Consider the following 22,139-nt stretch of genomic DNA (forward strand, 5'->3'; position numbering starts at 1 on the left):
TAATATTCCAGGCCTGTTTAACCAACACAGTTCTTATCTCCAGCACATTCAGGAATGTAAAACAAATCCAATTCTCAGCATCCAGCAGTTAGTAAGATACACGAACAGCAGATTCGTTCAAAAAAATTTTTTAATCCAAAATAAAAAAAATTAAAAAAAATATTCTCAGATATATTTCCTTCAAATAATCAAATCATCTTATCTAATAAGTTGCCTCTTATCCGTTTAATCTTTGTAATTCCAGCTTTAAGCCAGCTTTTTGTCATAAAAAATAAAGCAGGTTCTTTGAATTGCTCCCTTCTTCCTTAGCTTTGTATAATACAAAAAAAGTGTGACTCACCCAAGTTTCTGAGTTGCCGATTCGTAAACAAGTCTCTTTTACGATAGTAATTTAAGTTAGTTGATAAGATTTAGACAGAAGGAGGCTAGCTCATTAAAAACGTTTTTAAAAGAGAAAGAAAAAAAGTCTCGCTTACTTTCAGCACAGCCTGTTGGAAATCCAGACTCTGTCTTCCGCTGCTAGAAATGCCTTCTTATCTCAGGGGGATTCCTGATCAAATCTAGCAATCTACAGCTCGATGGAGTTCCGTGGATAATCTCTTCGGTTCCCCTTTTATATTGGAGAACATTTACGCCAGTCAAAAATTCCTCTTGACTGGCTTTTAACTGAAATAAGCTTCCTCTGAGATAGAGCTCACTCAGAGACAATCACCAGCCAGCACTCCTTCCGGGAAGTCGACAAAAACCCTCCAACACCACATTTCAAATGAGTTGATTTTTCTCTTATCCACGTTTTCACTGTCCAACTTCCATATCCATACATAGAGATCGGGAATACCATGGTCTGAATGATCCTGACTTTAGTGTTCAGTGGTACATCTTTGCATTTGAGGACCTTTTCTAGTTCTTTCACAGCTGCCCTACCCAGTCCTAGCCTTCTGCTTATTTCTTGACTATTGTCTCCCTTTTGGTTACTGGCTGTGCCAAGGTATTGATAATCCTTGACAAGTTCAATGTCCTCATTGTCAACTTTAAAGTTACATAAATCTTCTGTTGTCATTACTTTGGTCTTTTTGATGTTCTGTTGTAGTCCTGCTTTTGTGCTTTCCTCTTTAACTTTCATCAGCATTCGTTTCAAATCATTACTGGTTTCTGCTAAGAGTATGGTATCGTCTGCATATCTTAAATTATTGATATTTCTCCTCCAATTTTCACACCTCTTTCATCTTGGTCCAATCCCGCTTTTCGTATATGTTCTGCATATAGATTAAATAAATAGGGTGATAAAATACACCCCTGTCTCACACCCTTTCTGGTGGGGAACCAATCGGTTTCTCCATATTCTGTCCTTTCAGTAGTCTCTTGTCCAGAGTATAGGTTGCACATTAGGACAATCAGATTCTGTGGCACCCCCATTTCTTTTAAAGCATTCCATAGTTTTTCATGATCTACACAGTTAAAGGCTTTGCTGTCATCTATAAAGCACAGGGTGATTTTCTTCTGAAATTCCTTGGTCCCTTCCATTATCCAACATATAATCTCTGGTGCTTCTTCCCTTTCTAAATCCAGCTTGGACATCTGGCATTTCTAGCTGCATATATGGCAAGAGCCTTTGTTGTAGAATTCTGGCCCTAGCGACTCGGTGGAATCATCTGAGGCCCGCTGTAATGAATTTGCTAGGCACTTCCAGGATAAAATCTTTTGCATCTGTCGGGACTTAGACTCCAATGTTATAGCAGTTGAATCGAATGACGTATCCAGAGCACAGCCTTGTCCTGATTCTTTGGATGAGCTTCAGTTGGTACAGCTTGAGGACGTTGACAAGGTGCTTGGATTGGTGCGTGCAACCACTTCTAAATTGGACCCTTGCCCCTCTTGGCTAATAAAAGCTAGCAGGCATGGAACAGCTGGCTGGGCCAGGGAAGTGATAAATGCCTCATTGCGAGACGGAGTGGTCCCTAGCTGCCTGAAAGAGGCGGTGGTAAGACCACTTCTGAAGAAACCGTCCTTGGACCCAGAAAATCTTAACAATTACAGGCCGGTAGCAAATGTCCCATTCCTGGGCAAGGTCCTCGAATAAGTGGTTGCCAGCCAGCTCCAGACACTCTTGGATGAAACCGATTATCTAGATCCATTTCAATTGGGTTTCAGGCCTGGTTTTGGTACGGAGACAGCCTTGGTCACCCTGTATGATGACCTTTGTCGGGAGAAAGACAGGGGGAGTGTGACTCTGTTGATTCTCCTTGATCTCTCAGCGGCTTTTGATACCATCGACCATGGTATCCTTCTGGGGAGACTCGCTGATTTGGGAGTTGGTGGCACTGCTTGGCAGTGGCTCCGCTCCTACTTGGCGGGTAGTCTCCAGAAGGTAGTGCTTGGGGAGCACTGCTCGACACCCTGGGTACTCCAGTACGGGGTTCCACAGGGGTCAGTTTTGTCCCCCATGCTTTTTAACATCTATATGAAGCCCCTGGGTGCGGTCATCAGGAGTTTTGGAGTGCGTTGCCATCAGTATGCTGATGACATGCAGCTCTATTTCTCCTTTTCATCTTTTTCAGGTGAGGCTGTCAATGTACTGAACTGTTGCCTGGCTGCGACAATGGACTAGATGAGAGCTAATAAACTGAGGCTTAATCCAGACAAGACTGAGATGCTGTTAGTGGGAGGTTCTCCCAACTGGATGGTGGATGTTCAACCTGTTCTGGACGGGGTTACACTCCCCCTGAAGGAGCAGGTTCGTAGTTTGGGAGTTCTTTTAGAACCTTCACTGTCACTTGAGGATCAAGTAGCCTCGGTGGCACGGAGTGCCTTTTACCAACTTCGTTTGGTGGCCCAACTTCGCCCCTATCTGGATAGGGATGACCTCGCTTCAGTTGTCCATGCTCTGGTAAGCTCTAAACTAGATTACTGCAATGCGCTCTACGTGGGGCTGCCTTTGAAGACGGTTTGGAAACTGCAGCTCGTGCAAAATGCAGCGGCCAGATTGATAATGGGGACCAGGCGGTCCGAACATATAACACCGATTCTGGCCCGCTTGCATGGGCTGCCTATATGTTTCCGGGCCCGGTTCAAGGTGCTGGTTTTAACCTATAAAGCCTTATACGGCGCGGGACCACGATACCTGATGGAACGCCTCTCCCGATATGAACCTACCCGTACACTACGCTCAGCATCGAAGGCCCTCCTCCGGGTGCCTACTCAGAGGGAGATTCGGAGGGTGGCGACAAGAAAGAGGGCCTTCTCAGTGGTGGCTCCTGAATTATGGAATAGTCTTCCTGATGAGGTACACCTGGCGCCGACATTACTATCTTTTCGGCGCCAGGTTAAAACTTTCCTCTTTTCCCAGGCATTTTAGTATGTGTAAAAATGTTTATGTTTTTAAATTTAAATTTTAAGCTTTAAAAAAACTGTTTTAAATATGTGTTTCATTGTATTTTATGCTGATTGTTGTGAACCACCGAGGGAGCTTCGGCTATGGGCGGTATATAAATTTAATAAAATGAAATGAAAATGAAATCTTGAGCATTACTGCATTCCCTGGGATCCCTTTTCTTTGTAATTGGCATATATATTGAACACTTACAGTCTATGGGCCATTGTTTTCCATATTTCTTGACAAATTTTTGTCAAAATGTGAACAGATTCAGTCTCAGTAGCTTGTAGCAACTCTATTGGTATGCCATCTGTTCCTGGTGATTTGTTTCTTCCAAGTATTTTAAGAGCAGCTTTCACCTCACATTCTAAAATTTCTGGTTCTTCATCATATGGTTCCTCCATGAATGAATCTGTCATCCCTGCATCTCTTGTATAGAGTTCTTCAGTGTATTGCTTCCATCTTCCTTTTATTTCATCTCGATCAGTCAGTGTGTTCCCCAGTTGATTATTCAACATCCCTACTCGTAGTTTAAATTTCCCTTTCATTTCTCTAATCTTTTGGAATAGGGCTCTTGTTCTACCCTTTTTGTTGTCCTCTTCTATTTCTATACAATAACTATTGTAATAGTTCTCTTTGTCCTTTTGTCACAATGGTTATATGAATAGGTTTCCCATTTAATTTCATTGATAACTCTCGCTCAGACTTTGTGTTGTAGCTCCTAATTGCTTTTGCTACATCACTTCTCACTATTAAAGCAACCACATTTCTTCTTAATTTCTCATTTCCTGCATAAAATATTTTGTAGTTGCCTGATTGAAAATGTCCCATTCCTGTCCATTTTAATTCACTTATGCCAAGTATTGTAATGTTGTAATGTTGATACGTTCCATTTCTTGCTTGACAATTTCTAACTTTCCCTGGTTCATGCTTCTCACATTCCATGTTTCTATTGTGTAAGTTGTACAACTCCAGACTCTCCTTTCGCATCTGTGTGCATCAGCCTCTGGGCTTCCTTTCGACTTTGACCCAGCTGTGTCATTGGCCACAGCGCTACTCGTACTTGTCCTTTGTTCTTCCCCAGTAGCTCAGTGAGTGCCTTCTGACCTGGGGGTCTCATGTTCCAGCACTATGTCATGTTGCATTTTGAATACTCTGTTCATAGGGTTTTCGTGGTAAGAGATATTCAGAGGAGGTTTACCATTGCCTTCCTCTGTGTCTGGATGCATCTTAGTATGGCGTCTCAGCTTTGACCATTCCGCCTTGGGTGCCCCTGCTGGGAGTCTAGCCTCTTGGTCTAGACTCCTGACAGCATTGCTCTCAGCTTCTTCAACACTCTCAAACCCCCTCACTGCGTTAAGGTGTGCATCCTAAAGGGGGCATAGCATAATAGTACATTACAATCTGTCTGACTATAATCCTATGTGTAGTTTCCATTGAGTAAGCTCCATTGAGAACTGCAATAAGTTCAACTTACAAAACACACTGAGCTTTAGCAAAAGACCTTCAGCCAACTGAAATGCAATTTTTAAAATTAGAAATACAAGCAGTCTTGCAAAGAGGTTTTACCATTTAAACTCTTAGCATGAAGTAGAAACTCGAATAAAGAAAAGTATCCAGCCTCTGTTTGGATGTTTTCTTCACCCTCTGACTACCTCCGTGCTAATCTGTCACAAACAAGGAGAAAAGTTGAAAGCCTCACTGTCGCCTTATTCACTTGTTAGGAAAGTGTGATTTGTTGTTGTGTTTTCATTGAAAGTTGTTATTGTTGCCTTTTAATAATGTTATTACCTTGTTATTTAGTTTTTGTAAATTGTACTGTTTTTATTGATATGTATTTCTATATTTGTGTTTGTTTTGTAAGCCGCCTTGAGGGTCTTTTGGCCAAAAGGCGGGATAGAAATCAACAACAACAACAAATTCACTTGCCAAGAGAGTCTGTTAATTACCCTACTGCTCCAGCAGAGGACATTATCTCTCCTGCTCTGAAAAAAGTCTGTGTTCCCCTGTGTCCTCTGTCCAGCATACCACTGCTATGGAACATTTCCCTTCTTTGTCCAGGATCTGAAGATAAGTGTAGACTTCTTGCGTATCCTCACACAGTCATATTAATCAATAATCCTCAGGATATGCAACAGATTCAGGTATATGGATGCACTGCCAATTTCTCTTCTAGCTGCAGCCTTATGCTTGTCTTTGAATGCCAGACCAGAGTAGGGTTGCCAGGTTCAATCCCTGAGATTGATCCTGCATCTTTAGGAGAAGAGAAAGTCAGCCAAGTGCAGGTGTTCTTGCAACCCTGTAATAGGAAAAACCATAAGGTGGAATTCTCCCTTCCCCCTGCACAACGTTTAAAGATACAAACGTCCTCTTGGTTGCCAGGCGCAGTTGTGCATGGGAGAGGGAGGATTCCACCTTGTGGTTTTTCCCATTACAGGGTTGCAAGGGCTATTAATAGCAGGCAGTATAAAAAACTTTAAACACACACACACACAAATAAATAAAGTGAGTGTGGTGTTTGTGTGTAACAGTGCTCTGCATGCTTTATTAGAGTGAGAGAGACAAAGATAGCTGTGTTCCTATGAGTGTGTGGTCTGTATGTGTGGTATGTATCTGTGTTAGGATTGCCAGGCTCAGGGCCTGACAATGATTCTGTATCTTTAAGAGAAGAGAAAATTCAGCCAAGTGCAGGTTTTCTTGCAACACTCAAATGGGAAAAACCACAAGGTGAAATTCTCCCCTCCCCCTGCACAACTATTAACGATACAGAAAACCTCTTGCTTGCCAGGCCTGGCCTCCCTGAGGTCTTCAGTATCTTTAAAAGTTGTGCAGGGGGAAGGGAGAATTTCACCTTGTGGTTTTTCCCATTACAGTGTTGCAAGAAAACCTGCACTTGGCTGAATAAGCCCTCATTGCCGCTCAGTACACCGGTGCCGAGATTAAGATTCTCTCCACTCCACCACAGTTTTGATTTGGACAGACCAACAAGACTCCGGAGTTCCTGAGGAAAGTTACAGCTGGGGAGCCCTGCCGCTGCCGTGCTCTTTGGGCTGCTGGCCCCCGCCTCCTGCTCTTCCCCATCTCTGCCCCAGCTAGTCAAGCTGGAGCCGAGGCAGAGCGAGGGAGAGTGCGCAATGGGAGCTGGGACTGGGAGCCGGGGCCCAGCAGTTGCACTTTTAGCGGCAGCAAGAGCCCCTGCCACCAGTAGCGCTGTCAATGCCGGCAGGCCCATTGAGACTCTTCCCCACGCAGCACACCCCTTCCTCATGCTGGTCCCACAGCTGCCTTGGCTTGGCCTCAAGCACGCAGGCGGGCCGGTGGCGGTGGAGGTGGCCGCGCCAGCTCGGTGAAGGAGAAGGAGGTGACAGCAACAGCAGCAGGTCTGTTTCTTCAGGAGCCTTGCCTGCGTGTTCCTTCAGGACTAATCTAACTTTTGCCTTCCTGAGCTGCTTCAAGGAGCGAGTTAGCTACCAGGAAGGGCCTACCGTAGGCACCAAGTCTCCTTCCATCATGGGACTCAAGGAAGCATACGTGAGGTTTCTTTGCAGATATCCATCCAGGCCTGACATACCCAGCCCTGCTTAGTTCCAGCTAGGTAGTGGACTCATGGACTTATGTGCTTTTAGACAGTACCTTGGGGCCAATTTTAGCACTGGAAGTGTTAAGTTGGAAATGTAGAGTGTGATGGTTATTGTTATTTAACTCTTGTAAATTGTGTTTTGTAAATTGTATTGCTTTGTTGTATTGCTTTATTGTTTTATTGTATTTATTGTTTTATTGTATTTTGATATTTGTGTCTTCTGGAAGCTGCCTTGAGGGCCTTGGGCTGAAAGGTGGGGTATGTATGCATGTATGCATGTATGCATGTATGCATGCATAAATGAATGAATGAATGAATGAATGAATGAATGAATGAATGAATGAATGAATGAATGAATGAATGAATGAATGAATGAATGAATGAATGAATAAATAAATAAATAAATAAATAAATAAATAAATAAATAAATAAATAAATAAATAAATAAATGAATGAATGAATGAATGAATGAATGAATGAATGAATGAATGAATGAATGAATGAATGAATGAATGAATGAATGAATGAATGAATGAATGAATGAATGAATGAATGAATGAATGAATGAATGAATGAATGAATGAATGAATGAATGAATGAATGAATGAATGAATGAATGAATGAATGAATGAATGAATGAATGAATGAATGAATGAATGAATGAATGAATGAATGAATGAATGAATGAATAAATGAATAAATGAATAAATGAATAAATGAATAAATGAATAAATGAATAAATGAATAAATGAATAAAATGATTTTCTCTTCTCTTAAATATACAGAATCATCCTCAGGCCCTGAGCCTGGCAACCCTAATCTGTGTGTACACATGCATGTCACAGACAGTCTGCCTCTGAATGCCAGTTGCTGGGAGAGACAAGTGGGGAGAGTGTTGTTGTGCTCAGGTCTTTCTTGCACAGGCATCTGCTTCACCAGTGTGAGAACAGGATGCTGGGCTAGGACCACATTCCCGCTATACATTTATTCCACTATTATTCCACTTTAAACAGTCATGGCTTCCTCCAAAGAATCCTGGGAAGTGTAGTTTGTGAAGGGTGCTGAAAGTTGTTAGACCGTTCTGTTCCCCTCATAGGGCTACAATTCCCAGAGTTCTCTGGGAAGAGGGACTGACTGTTCAGCTACTGCAGGAACTGTAGCCCTGTGAAAAGGAGTCTCCTAACATCTCTCAGCACCCTTCACAAACTACCCTTCCCAGGATTCTTTAGGGGAAGCCATGACAGTTTAAAGTGGAATAATAGTCAAATAAATGTTTGGTACAAATATGGCCTAGATGGGCCATTTGTTTGATCTTCTGATGTTCTTATGAACAAGTGGACACAACCACTTTCATGTACACATGCTGGCATCCAGCTTTTAGAGGGCTGGCCAACCTTGGGCTCATTACTCTTGTATTAAACTTTAAGGTGACATAAGATTCTTCGTCATGTATAATTCCAGATTGTGCTTTTTGTTTCAGAATCTGATTCAGAAATATGAAAGAGACCTTTCTCAGCTATTTCGAAGCTGTGAAGAAATGAAAAAGGCCTATCATGCCATACTGGTACATTTTATTTTTAAGTATAATTTAAAAAGTGACCTCTAAAAACATGGCAAAGTGTCACCTTTGCCTAACAGAATTCACAGTACGGCTTTTAGCCTGCAGTTTAAAACACAGGTACTATGGAGTAAGCTTTTTGAACACAGCACACATCCAAGTAAATATTCATTTGATTAGGCTGTTAAAAGTTAAAGGCTGTAGTCCTGCACACACTTACATGGGAGTAAATATCATTGAATGCAAGGGGCATTTCTTGTGTCTCAGGAAACATGCTTAGGATTGCACTGGCCAAGTTTTAAATCATACTGCTGCTGTGCTTTTAATAAATTTACACAGTTAATCTGAAAGTGTCTCAATATATTTTTGAAGATGCTTAATTAGAGTAATAGGGTCTTGTAGGGAAAATCACTAAGTGACTCAGACAAACATTTCTTGTGTGGAAATTCTTAATGTATTTCCTGAACAAAGTGACTCTTTGCATCAACACCATTATCTTTGAATTTCCTTTCACGGGGGGATGGCTTCAATTAAAAAATATGATGAATGCATAGCTAATGCAAAGTAGTGTGTAGAAGAAGGATGCAAAACGCTTCTGCATAATTTCCCAGCAGCTGTAAATCTCAGCGCATTGTGTTCTCTCTACACATCTTGACTTAACCCTAGTTATTCAACTACCATGTCCTGTCAATGCAAAGATTTCTATTTGTGCAATAGGAATTTCCTCTCCTTCCCTGCTTTTGCCCCACACCCTCCCTAAATCTGCTGCAGAGGGGTTGGGGGAACCCCTACAACAGATGTAGCGGGCATGCAGGAGGCATGCTATGCAAGCAGAAATCCTTGCACTGATGGAATGAGAATAAGGGATGGAAAGATCTGTCAGTTTCAGTTCTCTAAGTTCTATTTTTTTCCAGTCTTAAATTCAGTTCTCCACATTTCTGTAGCAATTTGCAATTTAAAAAACAAACAAACCCTTGGGAACATTCTTCAGCATTTTAGTGCAAATTTATCTCACTAAACACATTTATTTCAAAGCAAAGGTGCTGTGTTTCATATTGCTTCTTAATGTGAGAATTCAATGGATTCATCTTTAAATGCAAACTGAGTCAAACTTCTCCTCCATCCCTACAAGAGACTTAGCACCATGTTGGATTCCACCTTCAGTAATGAAGAAATAGTGCTCCACACATGTTCTCTTTGGTATTTCATGTGTCCCAAAGGATGAACTCTGACATTGGAAAGAAGTTCTAAGACTAGGTTCAGGTGAGCCCAGGCTCACATCACCCCACCCCACCATGGATGTTCATGGTTCTCATTTTCTTCTAGATCTCATTGGGTTCTAAATAACCTCCATGGTGGTTGACTGTTTAGACTGTGGGCCCATGGGGTGACATGGGGTTTCTGGACACGATTAATTGTAATTATGTAAAAAGGTCTAAATGGGTTGGGACTAGTCTATTGGAAGGACCATCTTCTCCACTTTGGGCAGGGATGGAGAACCTCAGGCTCAGAGGCCAAATGCTTTCCAGGCCTCTCTATCTGGCCCTTGTGACTCTGTCTAGACCATACCCCACAACCAGGCCACACCCCTTACAGGCCCTGATTTGTACCCTCGTTCAGTGTTTTTGCCTGGCTGAAATGTGTCCTTTAATTCTGATAATGCTTCTTGCTTGTCCGGATGGAGAATAGAGAGTGTGTGCACAGGTTTCTAGAATCTGGCCTACTGTACAATGGTAAAATTCGATATTGTTGCTTTTCTCACCCCTGGCATGTGCCCCCCAAAACGTTAACCCCAAGGAAATGGGGCCCTCAGGCTGAAATTTTTTCCCTACCTCTCCCTTTCAGTCTGATCGGGCCGCATTGCATTTTTCACTGAGGTCCATGCTCCATGTCTGGTTGCCTTCAGAGGTTTGTCTTGTTGGGGTGAATGACAGGACCTTCTTGGTAAGGGCACCAAGTTTATGAAATTTCCTCTCTTGGGAAGTCTCTAGTTGGTTCCCACTTTCTTGGTCTTCAGGTGAGCCATGAAGATTTTTCTATTTTGTGATGCTGTTTTATTCTCTTATCATTGTGGCTTGTGTCATTGCTGCTTGTGTTGTTTTTAGCTCTGTGTTATTAAATGTATTTTATGAATATTATTTTCTTGTATACAGTCTGCTTAAATTTCTGTAAGCCACCTTGGGGATCTAGTTGATGAAGAGTGGAGCAGAAATTATATATATATTTTCCCAGTTTGAATTTCAGGGTTGCATACATCAGCTAAGAAATAATAACTCAGATGTTTTCTATAGATCTGCATGATGGTTGTTTATTTTTTGGAACAGAATGAACATTTGGCACTTCCCTCCCCCCCCATGGGGCTTATGGTGCGTTTTTCAAAAATGCTTTGCACCTGTCATTTCCGTTTCCATCCAGAACTGGGACTGCTGGCACTTGGCATTTTTTTTTAATATTCAGATCCTCGCTGAATGCCAAACAGCACTGAAAAGGTGCATGCACAAAAAAGCAAATAAACAAGCATTTAAGTGCTTTGTCATTCATTGTGGGGTTTTGCCTGAATATTAATGAACAACAGTAATTCCTTATTGAAGCAAATCGGATTACACTTCTGGATATTTAAAGAGAAGATCTTCGTAATTGTCTTCATTTACAAAACATTGCTGCTATGGCACCATTGCTTGATGTGGCTCACTCACCAGCTGTAGTAAGAACACTAATAGTACTTGCACTACAACTAATAATAATGTAACTGCAGTTGTAATTTACATTCATGCAAAAGGTTTTTTATTGGCTGGGATCTGAAGGGCTGTGCATGGTGTGTCCTGCATCTTCACTAGGGCTTTTGAGGCCCCTTTCCTACTGCAGCCCTATATGTGCCTGAAGGCCAAGGGAACAGCACTTGATGTGTCAGGAGACGCTGCTTGTGGAATTGAATATAAATAGGATGCGTGCATGAGCTTCTTTTGAACCCTGTGATGATGAGGATTATTAAAGCACTACATTATTGTCATCAATATAGTACCATCTGTGTGTAGAATAATGTTGTTGTTATGTGCCTTCAAGTCGATTTCGACTTATGGCGACCCTATGAATCAGCAACCTCCAATAGCATTTGTTAAACCATCCTGTTCAGATCTTGTAAGTTCAGGTCTGTGGCTTCCTTTATAGAATCAATCCATCTCTCGTTTGGTCTTCCTCTTTTTCTATTCCCTTCTGTTTTTCCCAGCATTATTGTCTTTACTAGTGAATGTGTAGAATGTACTTAATAATAATAAAAATTAGACAAATACTAGCCATGATGGCTGTGCTCTACCTCCATAGTTGGAGACAGTATGCTTCCAAATGTCAGCTGCCGGAAACCACAGGAGGGGAGAGTGCAGGAGGGACTGAGGTCCTGCTTGTGGGCTTCCCATAGGCAACTGTGAGAACAGGATGCTGGACTAGGTGGCCCATTAGCCTGATCCAGTAGGCTCTTCTTATGTTCTTAATTTAGGCACCTTAGGTTAATATATTTACATATCTATTCTCATATCATACTCTTAGCAGAAACCAGTAATGATTTGAAACAAATGCTGATGAAAGTTAAAGAGGAAAGCACAAAGGCAGGACTACAGCTCAACGTCAAAAAACTAAAGTAATGACAACAGAAGATTTATGTAACGTTAAAGTTGACAATGAGGACATTGAACTTGTCAAGGATTATAAATACCTCGGCACAGTCATTAACCAAAATGGAGACCATAGTCAAGAAATCAGAAGAAGGTTGGACTGGGGAGGCAGCTATGAGAGAACTAGAAAAGGTCCTCAAATGCAAAGATGTATCACTGAACACTAAAGTCAGGATCATTCAGACCATGGTATTCCCAATCTCTATGTATGGATGTGAAAGTTGGACAGTGAAAAAAGAAGATAAGAGAAAAATCTACTCGTTTGAAATGTGGTGTTGGAGGAGCGCTTTGCGCATACCATGGACTGCAAAAAAGACAAATAATTGGGTGTTAGAATAAATTAAACCAGAACTGTCACTAGAAGCTAAAATGATGAAACTGAGATTATCATACTTTGGACACATCATGAGAAGACATGATTCATTAGAAAAGATAATAATGCTGGGAAAAACAGAAGGGAGTAGAAAAAGAGGAAGGCCAAACAAGAGATGGCTTGATTCCATAAAGGAAGCCACAGACCTGAACTTACAAGACCTGAACAGGGTGGTTCATGACAGATGCTCTTGGAGATCACTGATTCATAGGGTCACCATAAGTCGCAATCGACTTGAAGGCACATAACAACAACAATCACAATAGTAATAGCAGCAGCATTGTCTTGCCCTTTCTCCATGAAGCTCAGGTTAGTGTGCTGGGTTCTGGTCACCCTGGGCTCCTACTGGGAAGAAGGGCAGGGTATAAATCAAATAATAAATAAATAAATAAATAAATAAAGAGTATTAGACAAATTTATGGAGGATAAAGCTGTCAATGGCTAATAGCAACAATGGCTATGTTCTACCTCCACTGTTGGAGGCAATATACTTCTGGATGCCAGTTGCTGGGAATAACAAGTGTGGAGAGTACTCCTTGCACCCAGATCCTGCTTGCAGGCTTCCCTTGAGCATCTGGTTGGCCACTGTGAGAATAGGATGTTAGACTAGATGGGCCACTGGCCTGATCCAGAAGGTTCTTCTTATGTTCTTATGGGCAGCCAATGTGGTACCCTCTATAAATTGTTGGGCTCCAACTCTCATCAGCCCGAGTCACCATGGCCAGTGGTCAGGGACAATGAGGGTTGTGGACCAATAACATCTGGAGGGCACCATATTGGCTATTTCTAACTAAAGTAAATAATCAAGTTGTTATTATTATTTAAAGTTCTCTGTTAGTTGCTCATCAGTTGAAGCTCCAAGAGCAGCTTACAGAATGTGAACAGAGTGACATGATCAAAAAAGAGAAATGACTGATAATAAGATGAGTCCGCCTCCATTTTAGACATAGCTGTGCCCAGGTGGATGCTGCTGACTCTGGTTGCTCCCATGCTAGTCCTGGTATGTGTAAAGGCTCCCACTCATATGGTGATCTCAGGGTGATCTCTTGCAAGTATGTATGTATGTCGACAAGGCATCATCTTCCATGTGGCAGAAGTGCATATGGGAAATCAGACCAGTAAAGGAACAACCATGAAAGCAGTGGTACTCAGGCAGGTAAAGTGCATCTGGGCAGCCTATAGGCTGCATGTGGCCCTCACAGGTCTTGCATATGACCCCTGCATGTGCCTCACCTGTCTTCCCACTGCCAAATTTTGTGCAATTGTAACTGAAAGGAACGTATATGGGGAGTTATCCCCTTGTGCCTTTCTCCTGATGTACATGGAGCTCTTTCCAGCCCACCAATGTTTGGTCGGCTGGGTGAGTGTGATTGAGATAGGAAGAAAGGTGTGCATTCCTGCATGCCTTCTTCCCCACAGAGAATCTCTTCTTGTTGGAGTAGAGAGGGCTGTGCCCTCCACCCCAGCAAGGAGATCCTTTGAAAGTGAGCTGGCATGATTTCCTCTTTTCAAACATTTTCTGCTGGTGTGGGGGAAAAGCTATGCGGAAAAGGGGCAAAGGTCTGACTGTGACCTTGATGATGCCCGACTACCATGGGGCAGTGATTTTACCGGGTATCAATCCACAAGTATCAATCCAGTACTATTGGTGTCCAGCTCCTATCAGCCCCAGACAGCATGCCCCATGGTCAGGGATGATGGTACTTGGAGTCCAGCAACATTTGGAGGGTCACAAGTTCTCCACCTCTGTTCTAGATCTTGCAACTAAACTCAATAGCCCAATGGCTACCAAAACTCAGCCTTGGTTCACAAATGATACCTCTCCAGTTTTATTTGCTATGCCACCATGTAGCTATGCATTTAAAAATAAAAGTTTCAGAGAGACCTTGATGCATTCTTATGAAAATGTTATTTTCAGTAAAAATTCACTAATTATGTTTTCTGGGGCCAATATTGCTTTAATTGTCTGCTTCCGTTCAGATGGTGCTCCCAAAGGCTGGAGGGGCCTTGTTATCCTTTTCTGTAATTTTATTTTTATTTTTGGTAAAGCTAATCAAGGAGGTAATGCTCTTCAGATTGTTGCTGGCCTAAATTTGGAGCTCATATGTGGACTCTTCAAAATGATCACATGTCCATCTGGAAACATTTGGATGTTTCGATAAATTGTGTTTCTGTCGGGCAGACTTGTACAGATGAGCATTCCCTTCATGTGATTGCTTAAAAAAAATCTGTCTGTGAGTTCTGTGCATTATTATACAGCCACGAGAGTATACTATAGCCATAATGGTTTTTTCACATTCCGCAATGTTAAATTGAAAATACTCCCCATGCCATTCTGATGCTTCCCATAAGCTTATTTCAAAACAAAACTTGAAAGTCCTGAAATCAGAAATGCTTGCTTAACAACCTTCTCCATTTTCATGGTGATAAACCAAAACAGTCAGAAAAAATCGAGAGTTCAAAGTCTCAACAGAGAAAAAAAACCCAGACCCCTTTTGGACATTTTTCTCTCAGAGTTCTCATAATCTGTTGAAATTAATTAAAAATCAGCCATGTTCACAGCGGACCTGTAATCCTGTTACTGACCTTGCCCCATACTCTGACCTTCATCCTCTGCAGTTTAAAAGTTAAAAATATGCCTCACTTATTTATAATTAATTTAAGAAATTTAGCACTGAAATAAATGATAAGGCAGAGCATGCTCAGTAAGAACTGTCAGTGTTCTAAAGCCAGACTCACAGCTACTGGGCTTGGCTAATCAGGGGCCACACCTATGCCAGACCTTTATTTCACTTGAGACAGTCAGACTTCCCCCAAAGAATCCTGGGAAGTGTAGTTTGTGAAGGGTGCTGAGAGGAGACTCCTATTCCCAATGAGAGAGCTCCAGTGGCCAGAGTGGTTTAACAGTCAGCTGCTCTGATTGAACCTCTGTGAGGAGAACAGGGCATCTCCTAGCAACTCTCAGCACCCTTCACTAACTACACTTCCCAGGATTCTTTCAGAGAAGCCATGATTGTCCAAAGTGAAATAAAGGTCTGGTGTGGATGTGGCCAGGGACAGCTTTGGTTTAAATTTGGGTGGGAGGCTACATGTGCCTGCTGTAGAATAAAACGGTGAGGGAAACCCTGAAAAGCAATGATATTGTTCCCAATGTTTTCCTTTTGGAAAGGAAAGGGGCTTCCCACCTGCCCAGTCCCCACCCACCCAATCTGCTCCCCTCCCCCTCCTCCTACCCTCCCTGCCCCTCCCCCAGGTTAGTGTTGGACTATGCTCCAAAAAGGTTAAAGTACAAGCATAAAATGCAATATTATAAAATAATATCAAAAATTTAATATATATATAAACAGTCAATATAAATGTTATGCAACTGATACAGCAGATGCCATAAAACCACTTACTTTTGTATTTTATGTTCTGAGATATGGACTGATATGTGGGCTGTAAGTGAATTTAATTGTTCTGCATAAAAATAATTTTAAATTAAATTACAAACTCATCCAATTTTTTTTAACATTAATAAGTAAAATAATTTTGTATACAGAAAGAAAAGCATAATACATACCATTTCCTTCTATCAATCAATTCTAAAAAGTTTTGAAAATTTTACCAACATAACATATCCTGAAGGTGTTGTGTATTTTAAATATCTAATCAGCTAAGTCGTTGTGGGAGGGCAAATCTGCAGAAGTAACACAGCTGTGGAAACTACTCCTTCAGCCGCTCAATACATGCCATATCTCATCTGAATTTGCTTAACTATTTTACATTAACCCTTAATGGGTTACTGGAGACACTTCACCATAGGAATACTGTAGACCACCTGTATACCAAGAAAATACCTACATAACTATAAATTATAAATTAACATACAAGAATTCCAAAATGCAGATCACAGAAATGCTTAACAGAGAATTACTGACACAGAAACCCCAAATACATCTTGTTTCAGCAAGGGAGCCCAAAGTACTTCTTGTTACAACAAAGGGGCCCAATTTAAATCTTCATTTAGTCCATTTGGCACCATAGTCTTCAGGGAATGTATCCAAAAGAGTTCTCTTTTTTTCAGTTTTGCTTTCAGTTTGGCTATGTTGTACATTTTGCATTCCATGGGCGTTGAGTTATGTATATTGGCCATTGTTTAAAAGTTGCCCTTTATGTCCATATTGATATTGTTTTGACCATATTATATATTTCGTTCTTTATTGTGTATGGGCACTGAGTTGTTCACAAAAAATTTTTTTTGGACATCTTTGTACTACTATATGAGAACACTTATAATGATTTTATATTGATTGTTTATATATATATATTAAATTTTTGATATTATTTTATAATATTGCATTTTATGCTTGTACCTTAACCTTTTTTTGGAGCACTGCATTTACATTTAGGTAGATTTTAACTTCACAGTTCTTGTTGTAGTGTTTGACTATGACCTGAGAGACCAGGGTTCGAATCCCCACACAGCCATGAAGCTCACTGGGTGACCTTGGGCCAGTCACTGCCTCTCAACCTCAGAGGAAGGCAATGGTAAAACTCCCTCTGAATACCGTTTACCATGAAAACCCAATTCATAGGGTTGCCATAATTCATGATCAACTTGAAGACAGTCCATTTCCATTTTCAAACCTGATTGCACAGAAATAAATCCCATTGAACTCAAAAAGTATGGAACTGATCAAACCCACCCTCCCTTCTCCTCCCTCCTATCCCCTCCCTCTTGCCCCTTCCCCCCCTCCACCTCCCCTCCTCCTCCCCATGGTCAGTTTTACCTATCTTAAGTATGATTGCATGGGAGTAAATACCATTGAACTCAATAAACATGAAAATGATCAAACCTGCTCTTCCCTGCCCCTTCCTTTGCCCCTCCCCCTCCAATCCCCTCCTTCCCCCTCCCACTCCTTCCCTCTCCTCTTCCTTACCCCTGCTTCTCCCCAATGGTCAGTTTTACCTATCCTAACCATGCTTACATAAGAATAAATCCCACTGAACTCAATAAGCATGCAAATGATCAGACGTGGCTTTCCCCTCCTTCCCCTCTCCTCCCCTCTTCCTTCTTCCTCCTTCTCCACCCACTCCAGCCATCCCTCCCTCCCCCCTGGTCAGTTTTACCTATCCTAAGTATGATTGCATGGGAATAAATCCCACTGAACTCAATAAACTTGCAAATGATCAAACCTGTCCTTCTCCTCCCTTCCCCCTTCTTCCTCTTCCATCCCAGTCCTCCCCTCTGCCCTTCCTCCCCTCCCTCCTCCTTCTCCTCCTCCCCATCCCCTGTAGTCAGTTTCATCTATCCTCAGCATGATTGCAGGGGGGTAAATCCCACCAAACTCTATAAGCATGCAAATGATCAATTCATTCTCAGCAAGCTTGCACAGGATCCAATTTCTTACCTCCCAGATTAAAAAGCAGAGAAATATCATCAATGCTAGAGTGACAAAAATGCTTTCTTATGCTTTTGTATTGGAATATTATGTGATTATTATTGAAATGTTATATTTATTAACTTGATATTTTAAAGTGATTGATAGCTTGTTTTATTATGTTTTTATGATGACTTTAAACGTGATAATGTTTAGGTAATCAACTGGAGTTATTGTTGGAATGTTTTGAAATGATTTGAAACGTTATGTTTTTGAATTGATTGCTATTGATGTCATTTGCATTTTCGTGTTATTGTAAGCCACCTTGAGCATATTTATATGGAAAAGTGGCATATAAATTCAAGTAACAAAAAGTAACGAATTCACTAATAGGCAAAAAACGTTACGGTTTAAGAACGAACCTATAAACAGCTATTTCTATCAAACTTTAAAAAGCAGAGAAATTGTGCAGCTATAGTGAATGCACCAGGGGAGCAGGAGAACTGACCTCCTATCTTGAGATATTTGACTGCCCTACAAATTTGTCAAAATGCAAACCCTTTGAGCATATGGTGAGTGGTGGCACATGTTACCAAATTCTTCCAAGCTACACAGGAAGTGGATTGAACTGTGAAAGACCAACCCAAATGGTGTTTGCATTTTGACAAATTTGTAGGGCAGTACAATGTCTCAGAGAGGAATTCAGGTCTCCTGCTCCCCAGGTGCATTCACTATAGCTGCCCAATTTCCCTGCTTTTTAAAGTTTGATAGAAATAGCTGTGGGCTATAGGTACATTCTTAAACTGCAAGGTTTTTTGCCTATTAGTGTTTTTATTTAAAAGGTTCACAAGGAAATTTGTGTTTGCATTTTGTGCATGTGCATTTCTCCTAATGTATTCATTTTTGCATGAAATTCTCCAGAATATAATGCAGTTTTCTACATAATTTTCACTAAGGTATGCATACTTTTTTGTTGGAGAACTGCTTCAGAAAATTCAGGAAAAAGTGCAAATTTCAAAGGACAGATGTATTTTGGCTTTCTTATTGGTTCAGTAAGTGCAAATTATTTATTTCATTTTATTTATTTATTTATTTATTTATTAAATTTATATCCCGCTCTTCCTCCCAGTAGGAGCCCAGAGTGGCAAACTAAAACACTAAAAACACTATAAAACATCATAAAAACAGACTTTAAAACATATTAAAACAAAACATCTTTAAAATCATATTAAAACAAAGCATCTTTAAAAATATCTTTAAAGGCAATTCAGACACAGACTGGGATAATGTCTCTATTTAAAACATTTGTTGAAAGAGGGAAGTCTTCAACAGGCACCGAAAAAATAATAGAGATGGCGCCTGCCTAATATTTAAGAGGAGGGAATTCCAAAAGGTAGGTGCCACAACACTAAAGTTCTGCTTCCTATGTTGTGGGGAATGGACCTCCTGATAAGATGGTATCTTTAGGAGGCCCTCACCTGCTCTGCACAATGATCAACTGGGCATATAAGGTGTAAGACAATCTTTCAGGTACCCTGGTCCCAATCTGAATGGGGTCTTTTACACCAAAACTAGAACCTTGAACTTAGCTTGGTAGCTAATGGGTGGCCAGTGCAATTCTTTCAGCAGTAGGATGACATCTTGGCAATACCTTGCCCCAGTGAGCAGTTGCACCTCTGCATTTTGCACTAACTGCAGCTTCTGGACCAACCTCAAGGACAGCCCCACATAGAGCACATTACAGTAATTCAGCCTGGAGGTTACCAATGCCTGGACATCAGTGGTTTGGTTATCCTGGTCCAGAAATGACTGCTGCTATCTTACCAGCCAAAGCTGATAAAAGGCACTCCTAGCCACTGGGGTCACCTGGACCTCTAACGACAAAGATGAATCCAGGAGCACCCCTAGACTATGAACCTGCTCTTTCAAAGGGAGTACAACCCCATCCAAAGAAGGCAACTGACCAATTATCTCAACTTGGGAACCACCAACCCATAGTGCCTCCATCTTGCTAAGATTCAGACTTAGTTTATTGGGCCTCATCCAGCCCACCACCGAGTCCAGGCACCGGTCCAGAGCTTGCTTAGCCTCTCCCAATTCAGATGTTACAGAGAAATAGAGCTGGGTGTCATCTGTGTACTGCTGACACCTTGCCCCAAATCTCTTGATGACCGCTCCCAAGGGCTTCATATAGATGTTAAACAACATTGGAGACAAGATGATACCCAGTGGCATCCCACAGCACAACTGCCAGGGGACCAAAAGACAGTCACCTAATGCTATTCTTTGAGAACGACCCTGGAGATAGGATCGGAACCACTGTAAAACAGTGCCTCCAATACCCATCTCACTAAGTTGCCCCAGAAAGATACCATGGGCAACAGTATCAAGAGCCACTGAGAGATCAGGTTAGAATAACAGGGTTGCACTCCCGCTGTCCTTCTCCCGATAAAGGTCATCCATCAGGGCGACTGACATCAATTCAGTCCCATAACCGGGCCTGAACCCAGACTGGAATGGGTCAAGATAATCTGTTTCATCCAAGAGTACTTGCAATTGCTGCACCACAACCCTCTCAATCACCTTCCCTAAAAAGGGGGTATTTGCGACTGGGCAGTAGTTGTCACAAACCAATGGGTCCAGAGTGGGCTTTTTCAGGATCAGTCAGATCACTGCTTCTTTCAGGGCAGCTGGAACCACTCCCACCTACAATGATGCATTGACCACACCCTGGATCCACTTGATCATACCCCCTTGGCAAGCTTTAATAAGCCAAAAAGGGCAATGGTCGAGAGGATATGTTGCTGGTCGCATTGTTGCAAGCATCTTGTCCACGTCATCAGGCTGCCTCAAGTGAAACTGATCCCAAGAAGTTGCAGCAGTTGTTGCACTGCATATCTCACTGGGGACTACAGTAGATGTGGAAGAGGCACTGAGACTGCTTTACCCTCAAAGTGTCTTACAAACAATTCACAGTGGGCCTCCAAAGGATCTAAAACTCCATTTCCTGGAGTTGATGTCAACAGACCCCTGACAATATGGAAAAGCTCCACTGGATGGCTACTTGAGGATGTGATGGTGGCAGAGAAGTGGGCCTCCTTTGCCACCCTCACTGCCACACAGTAGGCATGATTATGATGTTTTACTCATTCCCAATGAGCCTCACATCATGTCTTTTCACCACTTGCGCTCTAGCTGTCATTCAGCCTATTTCATTGCCCTTAGTTCACTGGTGTACCAAGATGCAAACCAGGCTCCACTATGCTGGAGAGGGCACTCAGGAGCAACCATGTTAAGAGCCTGATGTGCCTCGTAGTTCCACAATGTGACAAGGGCTTCAACAGGATCACCTGCTTTATCTGCTGGGACCTCTTCCAGGGCATTCAGGAATCCAGTGGACTCCATTTGTCTCTGGGGTGTAGTATCTTAATCTGTCCACCACCCATGCAGGAGAGGATTGGATTCTAAACTTCACCAGGAAATGGTCTGACCATGACAATGGGATGGATGGTACACCAGCAGCAACCTTAGATTACTGTCTCCTTGGTCCGGCACCAGGTGCAGGCCCTCACAGCCAGCTCCAAGAAAGAGTGGTTTCCTGGTGACAGAGATGGACTTTCTGTAGACCACAGCTACCCACCCCCCAAATCCCTGCAGCCTGTGCTGGTGTTGCATCGAGTATCCAGGTGGGCAAAGCTGGGTCAGATCAACTCCTCTCAGCTCACCCACCCAGGTCTCAGTAATGCACACCAAATTGGCACCCTCGTCTATAATCAAATCATGGGTGAGTGTGGTCTCATTGTGTACCAGTCTGGCGTTAAATAGCAGTACACACAGGTCAGTGGTTACAGCAGATGAGCAATGAGAAACCCATCTATAGGATGAGTGGGAGCAAGGCGTAGATAGCCTTGCCTTCATCTTCTATGGTAGCTCACCACCTCCCCAGGGCTATACCTCCCTCTCCCCATGATCACTGAGATTGGGGTGGCATCACCCATGTCCCTCCTTACTAAATTAGGATGACTGATCTTTTCTCCCATCCCTAGCAGAATGTATTTCCATTGAACTCACTGAGACTTACTTCTGAGTACACATATGATAGAGCATATGATTGCACTGTAGGGCCCTATCTGCACAATACATTTAACACAGTTTCATACCACTTTAAACAGGCATGGCTTCCCTCAAAGAATCCCAGAAACTGTAGTTTGTGAAGGGTGCTGT

General features: G+C 42.1%; 1 pseudogene; it reads left to right on the forward strand.

Moving 5' to 3' along the window:
- Window positions 1-22,139, forward strand: part of LOC133386511 (formin-like protein) — a 126,555-nt pseudogene that overhangs the window by 93,943 nt on the left and 10,473 nt on the right.

Source organism: Rhineura floridana, chromosome 6 (assembly GCF_030035675.1).
Source record: "Rhineura floridana isolate rRhiFlo1 chromosome 6, rRhiFlo1.hap2, whole genome shotgun sequence".
NCBI classification, from domain to species: domain Eukaryota; kingdom Metazoa; phylum Chordata; class Lepidosauria; order Squamata; family Rhineuridae; genus Rhineura; species Rhineura floridana.